Raw genomic sequence first — 15,514 nt, forward strand, 5'->3', positions numbered from 1 at the left:
GACGAAAAAACTCCGGACGATCGCTGATTAAAGTTTATTACTTAGTTTCGCAATTATTTTTTAAGCTTTTTGCGAGAAAGTTGTACTAAAGTTTAATTTCTAACACGAAACTATTAGAAATTATACTATTTATTTATATAAGTTCGTTTGTTAAAATATAAACGTTTCTAAAAAATAGATTGTGCTTGTTTTTATCTATCGAAAATAAATTGCTGTTTTATTTACATATATACAAAACAGGAATTTATTAGTTAAATATCTATAAATTTAATCCCTATTATTGTTTTCGATAAAGTAAGTATAATATACTGACATTTTGCGTGTTTAAAAAAATATATTTATTTATTCAGCTAATGCCGTATTTACAAAAAAAAATAATAAATCAAATATGTGCTGATTTAATTAGCAATGACAATTTATAATTAAATTAATTGCAATGTTTATGCAATAATATGTTACTTTTGTGCAAAAAACAGCTTCTAAAATTTATTAGCAACTTAGTTTTTTAACAAAAAAAAACAACATATATCTAGTATTAATAAAAGTCTTACCCGCAATCAGTAAATTGATTAATAACGATTTGTTAAAAATTTCACGAAACTATTAGACTCGAGCTACTCAAAAAAGGTATATGCGTATCTGCATATACACTAAAAGCCGTTGGACCCTACTTTAACAAATAACAAAACTCGGTGGCATATATTTTCTTTGAGCATGTAGAAATTCTCAAATTGCACATATCAGCAAATAGCGATTTGCTAACCTATTATAGCTAAACACATTATAGTTCACGTCAAAAATAAATTTAAAACTAAAAGTTTTTAGTTTTCGTGACAAATAAGTGAGAACTTATGTATATACATTTACAGTATTTGTTATTAGTTCGAAAGCAATTCCACTTAATTGGACCAAACTTTATCAAAGTAAGGGTCTTTATACCTTCACTAAACAGATACTAAATACAAAAGTCCTAAACTGCTCATTCTAGCTAATAGCGACGTAGGCAAATGTAATATTTTGAATCTACTTTTACGGCGCTATATATGTCAAAGAAGTCTGTCATTATTTAATGTGTTTAAGCTAGAAGAGACATTAGACTTATTTGTCAATAGTTTATAAGCCACGACACTAAAATATTTAATTAATTGCGCCAAGACTACCTCCAGAACTTTGTTTAAGAAGTCACTGGAACTTTACTATAGAACTTCTACTATGATTCTGACTTGGGCTGAACTTGCACCAAGCGGAGCTACGCCGAATTAACCGAGACGACCATTAAAAGTTGTTTATAAACCATGGTATATATGGCCACATTGTATCAAATTACAAAAGTGAATTTTTAAATTTGCTCTGCTATAGGTAATTCTACATAATAGTCCAGTAAAATGATTTACCAACAAACCATAATGAAAACCTCATTTTTCAAAATATCCAAGAATAACGTGAGCAAATACCACGATAATTACAGTATAGATTTTTTTGAGCTGTGTGTTACGAATATTAGGTATATATACAATATTTTTTATTGTGTTTGATTTATTATTTTATTGATTTTTTTTTTTTAAAAAAAAAATTTATTTCTGAAAAAATTCCTTACATCGCTTTCTGTTTTAATAAGCTTTTAACAATGTCTATGTTTTATTAACAATTTCAAACTGTGTTCAGAGCTGTTTTTTACTGAAAAAACTACCTACGAAAAATGGGAACGGGACTTATAAATATAACATTATAATCAAAAACTAGTTGTAAGGCTCACTATTTGCATTATTGTCAACTATTAGTTTTGCTTCCTAATATTTACTCTGAATATTCCTCGTACATTGTGATATTCATATTAAGCTCTTCTATGACAAAAGTTTGCCAACTTCAGACTTATGCCGTTGATTTATCTTACTGGTATAATAAATTAAATATTTGTCAATGTCAGTATTACACAAAGTTGCACAGGCGCGAGTTTTTTTCCTTGGATGAAGATTACTTAGCGAAATTTGACAAAGATATCGTTAGCGTTTCAAGGCCAATGGATAAATTGGCAAAATAATTACTTTTCAAAAGTCTTGAACGACACGGAGTAGCAAAGTATTGTGACGTCACAATACAGAGCCTTCAACTTGGCAAGCAAACGACTTTTTTGTGTAAATATTGGAAATTTTAACGAATTCGTAATTGGCGTTACGTTTCGCTGCTTCGACGAAAAGCGACGGGTCGTAACTCTATTAAGACTTTGTTTTGACTCTATTATATTATGTTTTTCGAGAACAAAAATAAACTGGGTCGAGTCAAGTAAATGAACTCAATTTTAAACACAAAGATACGTATATATTGTATTATTAAATAAAAAATATTTGAGAAAGATTTTCAAAAGACATCTTTGCAGACTTTTGTATATGTTGAAAATATATTTTCAATGATAACCAAGCCATCCGTTACTGTCAGTTCTTATAAGTAATATTACTTAGTCATTACATATACATGTGTATAGAGTGACAAAATATAAAAATTGTATTTAATAAAATATGTATATACTTTTTACAAATAATACAAATAAAATAAATTGTAAGAAATTTGAAACAAATTTATTTAAAAAAATATTTCTATAAATGTATGTATTATTAGAATATATATTAGTTTATTATGTGGAAATTGACATATTACATCTGATATATTTAAAAAATTAAATAAAGCTTTACAGAATTAGGAAATGGAAAATATTTTAGATTAGGGTGTGAAATTCTGTAAAAATTTGTATAAAAAAATGTTAAAATCTTTTTTATGCTGATTGAAAAATATATATTTAAGTGTTTTTTTTCTAATTATATTTTATTGAATAAATTATTCACCAGATTTTTATTAGCATTAGAAGTTGTTATGTATAACTTAATAGAAAACTATTTAAAATAGTAGTTAAATTTTTTTTTTTTAATTTTCAGTAGAAACTTGTATTTACATTTTTTTTAAATATCCGCTCCTTTTAGTCTCATCCTGTCGGATTCTTTTGAAGACATTTTTCATAATTTTTAATTAAATTTCAGATCCCTACTCTCGTTTTTTTATGTTGCGTTGCTTAATGAGTTACTTTATTATATAATCTGTGCTGTGCTCTAAGTTTCTCTATAATTACATGTTAAAGGATTGGAAATTGTCTAATTAGATTAAAATATAAATTGAAAAAAAATATTATATTAATATGTTTTTATTATTACGTCAGAGTTTATTTTATTATATCGATGTTTTTACTATAAAAATAAGCTTGTATGTTCCAATTAAAAAGTAACGTTGCAAAAAACACAAACCATTAAATTTTATTCATAAATTATCTTTGAAAAAATAATTTTTTATACATAATAGTTCATTAAAAAAATTAAGAGGGAGTGTAAAATCATTTTGACTTTTTATTATCTATTTATTTTATTTTGTTTGAAAAAATCTTAAAACATTTATTACAATAACGTGCTTTTAACTAGTAACGCGATAAGCTTATCGTTGATGTTAAAGTGCATTTGATATCACATTTTATATTGGTGTTTTCATGAGTTTTCGCAGAGTTAACGAGGAAAAGTTTTTGGTTTGTTCGCGAGGCTTTTGCAGAAACGTAGATATCGCCCTTTATGATATATTTTAATGTGAAAATTATTTTTCAGTTAGCTAAAACTGTTTAACGTTTTAAAGCTACTTAAAAAAAATATTACAAATTGCATTACACTAAATAAATATTTAAACTTTGACAATTTTACTCAAGCTTATAAATTTCATTATAATTTAATTAAAAGGTAATTACACATCGCATCAGAATATTAAAATTAATAATAGAACTCGTGTTATTAACAATTAATTATTCAAGCTCGGTTCAAAAAAGCTCAGCGAAAGCTCGCACATACCGAAACTTTTTTTTGGCTTACCAATGAAAAACCGCAAGCTTGATTAAATTTTAATTTCAATTAGGGCATCTCCTCGTTATAATCGCGCTCGAAGGTTGTATTAACGATTAATGCGAATAATCCGACGGTAAAATATTTACATTAACCGTCGAACGCGTCGCAGCGTTATAATTTAATCGAGCGTACAGGGCCAACGTGGCACAGCGCGAAGGTGTTAACGTTGATTAAATTCTAAATAACACGTTCGACGCTAGAGTCGGCATTTTTTAAATTCATAATGAGACAGCCGACAAACGCCGAGAGGTGACGCCATTTTGTTTTTAGTTTGTCACATGTTTTCATGTAAATATTAAATATCTAATATTAAAAATCCATTTTGTCATACAACGACGACGACGACGATAGAAAGAACGCAAAAGCTATTCTTGTATATGTGATTCAATTGAATGCAAAAATGGTGTCGGAATCATTTTTGATCGTGGTGACAATATTTCTCACTAGAACTTGATAAAAACTTGTGTCGTTTTAAGAACAGTTTTTTTTCCTAATCGGTGTTATTGTATTTCAAATGACATTTTCTAAGCGATTCAAAAACACTTAAAAAACGTATAATAGATAAAAATAAAATAGAAAACATGTTTATATCGATTTAATTTTTATGATATTTTTAATCTGTATATTGTTGTAATCATATCTGTTTTTTTTAATAAAATTTTATAAAATACATTATTATTGATTTTTTATAAAATATATTATACTTACAAAGTAAATTTTCGATTGGCATTAATTATGAATTAATTAAATTATAAGATTAGTTATACTTATTTTATTATCTATTCAACCCAATTTATTAGTAATTTGATAGCAGATTTTATTTTCTAAAAAATCCCATCTTACTTTTTTAACAAAAAATACTTTTATAGACCATAAACGATCGCATTAATCAATCGTTTAATTGACATGAAACCGACGATTGAAGCATTTATACTTTCGTTATGTTTCCAAGCGATCAGCGCGAATATGATTGATTGCGAAACCATAAAACGTTCCAAAGATTAGCACTAAAAAAGGGCCGACACAATCCCTCATACCTCCGATTTTGTACAAAAAGGGGAAACCCGTCCCCAATTTTCCGGCAGTCCTTAATAATATATTTTTTTTTGTCGAGGGTTATTATATTTATTATACCCTCTTTTTATTGTTATAAAGCCGCCATTCTGTGACGGCCACAGTTCATAATTAGAATGGCTGTTTTAACGACTTTTAATTCCAATTTGTGTTCCGATTCCAATTACGGACACTTCCGGAAGCACTGCCGGAAGTTCGGCTTCGCTTTTGAGTTTTTCACGTCGCAAATTCTCTATACTTCTCATCTAGTACGAGGTATGAAAGTGTGCGGAGTGTAATAGAAGCAGGCTTTGAATGAGTCTATATTTGAAGCTTTTAGAACGTTACTCGAATGTAAATGTACATTTTTTATGATGCACAGAGAACTTGTTATATATATATATATATATGCTATGCAGTGTTTATAAGTTTATAATTGTAAAGTAAATAATTAAATAAATAGTAATTTAGATTTTTCTACTGCATTGAATATTTTTTTCCACGTCTAATAATGGTTTATACTACTAAAAGCCTAATAAAAAATGAATAATTAAAGGAATCAAGTAAACAGGAACTAAAATCTATGTATCCAATCATTATTGATGATATTCATAAGTCTTTATATGTAAAAGATTATTTTTCTGCACATTAGAGTAATTTATAATCAAGTAATTGCTTTTAAAATATAGTTTCTTATTTAAATTTATTTTTTATATTTTTTATAGGTACTTTTTTGTCATATGCTAATATATTATGACTTCTATGATTTTTATTTGTTTTGAACGCTTCACCTTCTTGGTAGTTGAATATTATTTTTTGCCCTACAATGTTTTATTTTTATCATTTCACTTAAAAAAGATTTAGAGAAAATTATAAAAATATATATTATAGATAGGGTTTTAATTTAATTTAAAATTTTTAAGTCTATTAGACACAAAATAGTATATTTGTTATAAGTTCTGTTTTTTTATTGCAATATTGAAAATCGGGAAAAATATCTTAAGACTTCTGTTGTTTTCATTTGAATACATAAAAAAATCTCAGTTAAACTTTTAGGTAACAACAAAAAACATACTTTTAAGAAACTCTTGCTTAATACTGTACACTAAATATAAGAAAATAAAATGAAATCTAATCATTATATAAATCTTTTATTACTGAATAATATACCAAAAGACATACTTTTTATTTTTTTAATATCAGAAGTGCAACCCGATTATAATGTTGAACTTAAAATTTTACCGTGAATAAGTTTAAAGTAAAGTAATTTGCAGCAAAAAATGAACTAATTATCTAAATTAAAATTTTAAAAATAATGACAACGTGTAACGCATGCCGAGCGAGGAGTGATTTGAGCTAAACAATTTTATTTATTTTAGCTCCGCTTGCTTTTTGCGTCAAAATTATCAAGTTTTGGATAACAAAAGTATAAAAAGCATTGCATTTTATTCGTACTTTGTTGCGGGTGGTTATGTGCCTTATGCACCTTAGTGTTTTTGTTAATTTTGATCGTGTCTAAGAGATCTGAATTACTGATTAATATATAATTATTATTTCAATCGATCATCATATATATGGTATACCTTATTTAACGGGTGAATATCGTAATGAAAAAATAAAATTGAGCTAGGTCGTACATATAAGGTATTGAATTTTTTTTGATAATGAGTTACTTTTGCTCAAAAAAAAATCTAACGTGTGTTCAACAAAAATGTAGCAGAAGTGAATATATCGCAGCGCCGGCGCATATACCGAGAGCGTTCTCTGCGACGTTGAACGTTAGATTACTCTTTTTGGGTACGCGACAATTGGACGACGGACAAATGGGTGATTCCGGTCAATTGGGCGATGGTCATATGGGCGACAGAAATTTAAATTCAGAAAAAAATTCTTTGGACTATTCTTTTTATAAAGATATCCATTCCAAACATATTTTTTCTTGTCTTTTTGACTTTATATGCCTGAATTATCCATTTATGAAGAATATAAACTATGGTAACTCAAATTAGTCATTCTCAACAATGATCTATAGATAACAATTATCTATAAATAACACATAAATATAACCCACATTTGAATAAAAAGATACATATTTAGTTTCCTGATGTACTGAATTTTTTACTAAAAACACAATTACACTGTGACAAAGTGTTTTAAAACCATGACAAAAATATTTTTGAAAGAAGCAACGAAACTTTTTGCGAACGTTTTCAGTCAAAATTCAAAAGTATACTGAGCGCTAGTTATGGGTTATTATATTTATATATAACTATCCTATTGAGTTTTAAATAGTTAACTGTAAAATATACGATTTTTGTGAATTCCCAAAGTATATTCTGACACTAGTTTTCAAGGCTCCAAACATAAAAAAAATTGCGTTAAGGGCAAAATCCACGATAAACATTTATCAGCGCTATTTCTGGGTTCTTATATATTTAAATATAACTACCCTATCCAGTTTAAAATAGATAATTGTTAAATATGCGATTTTTGGAATTTCCAAAAGTTTTTTTTCACACTTTTCTCTAGTCACAAAAATGTCGCTTTAACTCTCTTAAAACATATATGTATATATTTTTATCATATCATTTATATTTTTCCAGTTCAATACAATTCTATATTAAATAAATAAAGCAATATACCAATTAACTTTTATTACTACATAAAAATATGTATATTTTTATTATAAAAAATAATATTTACATTTTTTGTGCAATATCCATGACATATGTGTTTATTTTTATGCGAATAATAAATTTTACGAAAGAAGAATTAATTAAATAAATGGATATCGCGAATATCCTATCCTACCCGCGATTTTCACAACGATTCGTTCCTCCAAAACTTTTCCACAGCCCTATATTATCTAACAGCTAGCAAAGAGATAGAAAGAAGGGGCGTCGAAGTACAAGAAAGAGGAAAAAAATGAAAGAAATTCTTTCCTCCTTGCCTCTTAAATTATGCAAATCGCGTGAAATTCTCTTAAAAAAAATAAGCCCGCAAAGGCGAATTTCGAAATCCAATTAGCGAGTTCCGAGACGGACGTTAAAGACCAACGCTTTATTTTACATATTGTGCATCTACAGCTGCATATTTTCAGATAAAAACAGATTGAGTGTGAAAAAAAAACTATCGTATATTAATTACTTTTATATTAACCTTTTGATTACCAAATCCGACATCATTATTTAAGAATGAATCGCATACATTTTTAATGCTCTGTCGGGTATTTTCTTCAGAAGTAAATAACATTTTTTTAAATATATAAATATTTTTATATTATTCCCTACAGTAGTCAAGTATTAACAAACATTGTGAGGTTGATATAATTGTAAACAATAACTTCATTTAAAAAGTAAAATAATCATTGATCATGATTGATACATATAATGCATTTTTATTATACGCCCTTCAAATTGTAATTTCACTGTCAAATTGTGTATATTTTCATTATTAATACCAATACAGCAAATGAGTATTTTGAAATCCAATTAGCGAGTCCCGTGACGAGCGGTTAAGCGACGCGTCGCTTAATTTTCTATATTGTGCATCCGCCGCTGCATCCTTTGAATGACTAAGTCCTATGCCGCAGGATTTGGACTGTGAAGCAATAATAATAACCGTATCGAATATACTGTTTATTTGTTTGCATGTGTGTAGGCGTTAGTCGGCGCGCTACAATAGTTTTGGCTGAAATGTATTGATAACGATTTGCTTTGAAAGCTATTTTAGAGATATGAACGGTTACTGCAAATGTGTACGTGATACGAGTGTGGGTTATTCGTTGTAATCGCTTTATATGTGTATGAATTAATTTAGGTTGGTTAACCTAACAACAGCTATTGAAAAGTATATTTAATGACGGAGTAGTCCAAAAGTCTCAGATTAGTAACTCTGAAGTTGCGGGTTCAAGCCCCGGCTGTGACACTCGAATTTTTATTTATAAAAATACGGTATTATTAATAAATAAAAAACGGCTCAAGCTACAGTGACATATATTGCTTATAAATTGTATAGCACATATTAATTTATAATCAATAATATAGATGTCACCGATTCCCAGACTTTCAGTCTAGTGGTTAATACTTACTTGTAGGTATTCATTATGTCTGATTGACTTCCGCAATTGGTACAGATTTTCCCGTTGTAACGAATTGTGCTTACGCCTGTCAGGTTACAATGGAAGATTTAATAAAAATAAAAAATAAAAAAATTAAATTGAATATCCAACTCGATTCTATATTGGTAAAATTTTTTGTAAAAGTTGATATTTTTAATATTTATGCGTATTTTATATTTATTTTATATAAATTCGTAGCTGCATCTGTAAATTTTTTTACAAATAAATAGCAATATATTAGGATGTATAAAAAAAATAAATAAAATCATTTCTTTAATTAATGAAATTCATTAAATTATAATTGATTAAAAATTAAAATATTTTTTTAAAATTGCAGAGGGGAATCAATTTAATAAATATTACATATCTACGTTAATAAATGTAACAATATGTACTATTTAGTAATAAAAAATAACTATTAAAAGTTGAGAGTTAAACAAGCGCGCAGTCAGAATCGGCACCAAATATTCCGAGTGTCTGATAAATGTTTATTTGACGCTTTGATTATGCTGCTTTTAAACAGGTTAAAATATTTTTTTGAATTACATTTTATAAATAAAGGGGAATTAATTAGAGAGCATGGATTGATTAATTGGTAAATTTAAACCCACTCACCATTAGTTAAGGTTGTTTTAAAAATACATATTGAAAGGTTTGCAAGAACTATGCGCTAAATCAACATCTTTTCTTTAGACTATTATTATAAAAATATGAGCTTTGTATGTTTTTTTATTGGAAATTATTAATAATAATGTTTTTTTTACATTCAATACCGTTTGCATAAAATTGTGCATTTTGTCATTTAATCTTTAAACTGCATATAAATTGTAACATATTTATTTAACCCGCTACCTAGATATTTCACTAAGATCATATTGAATAAAATAGTAAGAAAATCCGTGTTCTTTTCGTCTCTCTTTGTGTCTCTAAACACATTTAAAGTTACTATTTTATTATTTAAATTTCGTCACCATATCTGGGCCTTTTCTTTGTACATTCGTCTATCCCTAACTTATCTTAGAGATCTTTACTAGTAATATTTTATACCAAAATGCTTTCGACTTGTTTAAAATAAGTCAGTGGCTTAAACATTTTTTAACATTAATTTTATTTTATTAGTTTGCGATCTAAATTTTATTTCAAATTTATTTTAAAAATAAAAGTTAATGGCATTTACTGTCTAATAATTGCAAATATTTAAATAATTATGTAACGGAATTTTATGTATTTTATTGATATATGTTTATCAAATAAAATATAAAACACAATTAAAAAAATATTATAAAAATGCTTCAAATCAAAATAATACGATTATCTATAATAATAAAAAACAAGATTACATTTAAAATAATATACAATATAAAAAATATCGGGTAAAAAATGTACATAAGCTATTAAATTTGCTTATTATTTTAATAACATATAAACATTTTAACAATATATTGTAATACACTAAAAAAACATATTTCTATTTTTTAAATTAACAAATATAATATTATAACATGTACTTATTTTATTATCTTGCGGCGTTTTATTAATCTCTTATTAAATTTTGATTTATTGATATAATAAATAATATGAATATAGGTATTTAAAATTATATATATATATATATATATATTATTGAATATTATATGATATAGGAAAACGTTTTTTTTATACATTCGATTCGTTGATGTAGAGGAAATTCCATTGGAAATAACTTTCGCGTGGGAAGAGAAGAGAACAAGGGCGTAATCCATTTTCCGCATCATTTGTGTGTTGTTTTTCATATTTCAATTGGGGAAAAGCCATTTTTTGCTGACAAAGCAATATGTGAAATAGCACAAATGCTCGCTTACAGACGAACGCAAAAATCGGCTACGAATGTTGAGGATCATTAATTATTCGCTGTTTGTTTGTGTTTATATATGTATTTTCAGTATAGTAAACGAATGTATTGATATGTATAATTAGTAATGGAGTATAAAACAATTAATTTAGTAAATGTATAAAAGTATTTTTTTTTTATTATTTTAAATATGGTAACTCTTGTTCTTACGTTATAGAAATAGATTAAAAATACCAGATGCTTAACGCAACTTTAACAATATATATCTGAAGATCTGGTTAAACTTTTAGTAACATGAAGTAGAAGCAGAAGTAGCTCATTATTGGACAATTCTCAATAGCTGAATAAATTTAATTATTCATCATGATTTTACCCGTGAGATTAAGCGAATCTAAGTAAACTTAATCTGTGATGATTGATGAGCATTTTAATTATGTATTAATCACTTATTCTGATCTCTCAGATACAATATAAATTGTAAGACACTAGTGTTCAGTTACTTCAGGTATCAGCCACTGTTTCAAAGCTCATCTTTATTTAAGAAATATAATAAAAAAGCATCTTAGCCAAATATCTACAGATTTAATCGTGAGCTAAAAGATAACAACAGCATAGAAAAATGATTTAGAATTATCATTCATAGTTCATTAAAATGTGATATTTATATTTTTTTAATTTTGTTACACCTGAAATAATATTGCAATTCTGTTTTTATATAAAATAAAGATAAATAGTGATTTATGGTTGATTATTTTATTGTTCCGACAATAAATTTATAAGTTATATCATTTATATTTGTTACGCTTTTCTGAAATTAATATCGAAGCGTTAATCAACCGTTAACTTTGAACCTTAAATTTATCATATTATTTTTCACCATTTCCCGTTTTTCCACCGTCATCCTAACAACGCCGATATCTAGGACGAAATGGAGCCGCGACAAAAAAATCATAACCACCCACAGGGGTTGGTTTTACCACCGGCCTACATAAAAAACCAGAACCATTTTTATCGTGCTCATATTTCTCCGCCGCGGGATACTTATATTGGTCGAGGTTATTTTTTCCCAGCGGAGAGTTAGCGCTTCGTCGCGAGTTTAGCGTTTAAATTAAAACCTCAAAGGATGTGTATTGAAATTTACATCAAAAGGGGATTCGGATTAAAATGGGCGCGTCTATTGTGAGCTTTTAATTTGTACACTTCCGGTGGTTATTGGATAGACGGCGGCGCAGTTTTACCCCGTTTTATCTTTTTCAGACGATAAATAATTTTCCAGAGCTCAGATTAACTGGATTTTTAACCGGGATCAAACGGAAACGAATCTAGATCTCGTTTATGAACGCTCGACAGATTTAATCGTATCGTTTGTAGTTATTCTTATTTAACTTGGACGCTCAAAATTGAACCGTCAGAGAATCGAGATGTAAAAATAATTATTGATAAAATGATGAATGAATAGAGATTGTTTACTAAGATTCTTACTATATATTTCCATCTTTGTAAGGCATTTTAATATTTACTTAATAATAAGATGTAATAAAATTTAATATATTAAATATCAAAAAGCTTATGCCTGTTTAAGATGATACATATATTTATGAATGACTGCCAGATTTAATAAAAGTTTAATATATTGTTTTATATAAAGTCATTTACTTGAAATAAAATTTATTTCAATAAGCAAAATATGGTTTATTTACAGAAATGATTTCTTTTTAAAGATTAATAATAAATTTATATCTTATCTATATTTTTAAAGGTTGTAAGAACGTCAAAGGCCTTTATCTTTTCACTTGAATGATCGACTTTTGTATTTCAAAGAAGTCTAATTGTTCAAAAAAGTGATTATGTAGTAAAAATATCATTGTAATATAAATGAGCAAAATTTTAAAATCTGATTCGTTTAATTTATAGAATATCACCATAATTTTGAATTGAGTGCAAATTTGGTTTAAAGACTTTTTTAAGCTGTTTTTCTATATAACTATCATCCTAATCTCTACTGATTTACAATCAAAATTCATATCTCATCCATCGTAAGAATAGTTTCCTATTGTTACTGAGAACTAATTAAGAACAGACTTCCTGTTTTCTCCTTTCCGGCAATTCCTGCGGTAATTGTATTTTTTCCACCTTTTCTATGACATACAAATATAGTGAAATGATTTCAAAAGAAGTCTGCTCCAATCATCTGAACAGCTGTTTGTGGATTAGCTTCAACGGTGTTTTTCAATATTTTTTAATCAATTACAGAAACGACGTCGTTTTAAATATAAAAATTACCGATACGATTTTTAAGAAACCAGCGCTGGAGTTCTTTGAATAACAGAACCTTTCTCAAATCCTGTGTTTCATTATATACTCTCTCTGGTCATGGATTTAAAATATCTCGCGAAAATTTTTGTATATGTGTATATTGATCGAAATACAATTAGACACAAATATATAAGCTGAACCCTTATCGCTCTTCAAGATAAAATTAATAGTGTGTTCGACCAATGTTTCCTCAGAAAATGAGACTGTACCCAAGCGTAGAGTATACACAAAAGAGCGAAGATTTTAATGCCATACACCGCATTGTGCTTCGGTTTGAACAGCATCAATACCTGTTTTAGATTTATTCACAAGAGTTTTAAAACTGTATATTTTTTTTTAGCAGACCTAATGCATTAAAATATATTAAATAGTTCATCTTGATAATTGCATATGGAATAAAATATTTAAAATATTGTTAAATTTATAGTACATTTTGTGACGATTATTGCATTTAATTTTATACAAAGCTAATTTGCAACTCCTATTATTTAATATATTCATTGAACATCTGATTGTATGTTTTTTAAAAATTGTAATACCACATGATTGAATAAATTTACAAAGGGATATAAATAACGCATTAATATTCTACGTCAAAAACTTTATCTAAAATAAATTTCAATCAAATAATCTAATAAGGAACTTCACATAAAGTAGAAAGTTTTGTTAATGAGTACTTTAAAAATAGCTAACATAACAAGTCTCTCTTAAAAATGTCAAAAAAATAACCACAAAATTGTACACTTTTAATTTTAATATTTTTTTCATAAAATAATAATTTTTCATATTAAATCTATAAACGTATATCTGGTATATTTAATTTTTGATATCAGTTTTTTTTTAAAACTGTTATTTTTTTCGAAAACCCTCGAATGTTTGTAGATATTGATATAAAATTATATATGAAAGATAACAATGACAAAAAATATAAAAACTCATAGAATCGTATATTGAATTTCAGTATTGCGATATTGACTTTGAGTTGGCTACCAAAAATTGTATGATAATAATAATAATAATACATATAAAATTTGTTTATCATTTTAATCGGTTGTAAATTAATACAATATAAACATTTTGTGAAAAAAATTAAATCTCAATATTTAAAAATAATATGTTGGTGAGACTTTAGAGATTCATATCACAGCTGCATTATTTTTCAGAATATATTATACAAATTACAATCTATTCTTAAAATGCTTAATAATTTATGAGAATATAAGTGATACATATTCACAATAACTCTATCGTTTGTTATATATGAACACAATTAATAATTAGGGGCGGAATAAGGCATTCCAATCACTTAATCGCATCGAATCGTATAGCCACTAAATAAATTTTCGCAGCGAAGCATAATGTGTAATTCTAACCGACCGTAAATCACGTCGTCGTATCGGCAAAACAATCTTCATTCGCTGCGAAAGTATTTTCTTAATTGGATCACATTTTGGGCCACGAAGAAAAATATATGTCTATACAAAAACACAAATAACTATAACGTGACGTATATTTACGTCCACCTCGCGTCAATTAAAACGAAAGCGAAAAAGTTGAGACAACTTTTGTTGTTGTTGTTATTTCGATATGGCGCGATATAATAATTATTGTCGTCAAAGAGCGCTTTTCGTCCAAGTTTTAAAAGAGTTTTCTTTAAACATACCGAAAAGTTGGTGTGGCGTTTGAAAGGTAGCACCCGTGAAAAGCGACGGACGCGAATGTCAAAAACGATTCGTGCTGGCGTGCGTGCAGGAGCAACGCTCGCGACTGACTGGCGAATTTCAACGGATGGCTACTGAAGTAAACGTAGGGCAAAAAGGTTCTAACTGATTAAATATATTTTAATTAGTTTTCTTATATTATTTTATTTCCTGTGACAATACATATAAAAATAGGTACAGAATTATTTTTTATAAAACATAAACAAAATCAATATTATTTTAATATTATATTAAAACAAAAAAAGTGTGTCAGGACCACACATAACTGTTGTGTTAATACTTGAAGACTTGTTAAAATATCGATAAAACGTTTTAATTTGTGTCCAGCAAATTAAAAAATCGATTCCAAATGAGAAATGTACAAAATGTTGAATTTATTTTTACGTCATTCCACGCACCAAAATATTAGACAGTAACAAAGAGTTTAGTTCCTCCCGAATCATTTGCACTAGTCAAAAACAGTGTAGAACTTTCCTCATTTCTCGATTGTGTATAAGACCGAACACTGGCATACTCAATTACTTCCTTTATGACTTCAATT

General features: G+C 27.3%; 1 protein-coding gene across 2 annotated transcripts in view; it reads right to left on the reverse strand.

The window, feature by feature from the left end:
• The window catches only part of LOC148237287 (uncharacterized), a 251,416-nt gene extending 236,391 nt beyond the window's left edge, over nucleotides 1–15,025 (reverse strand). Inside the window, exon 1 of one of the 2 annotated variants that reach the window (XM_088205391.1) lies at nucleotides 14,916–15,025. The gene's annotated coding sequence lies outside the window, so the exon portion shown is untranslated. The remainder of the gene's footprint in view (nucleotides 1–14,915) is intronic. The other variant, XM_088205392.1, reaches the window with a different exon arrangement.
• Nucleotides 15,026–15,514: the final 489 nt, after the last annotated feature.

Source organism: Plectrocnemia conspersa, unplaced genomic scaffold (genome assembly GCF_051122295.1).
Source record: "Plectrocnemia conspersa isolate PC_06_02 unplaced genomic scaffold, ASM5112229v1 ptg000002l, whole genome shotgun sequence".
NCBI lineage: Eukaryota > Metazoa > Arthropoda > Insecta > Trichoptera > Polycentropodidae > Plectrocnemia > Plectrocnemia conspersa.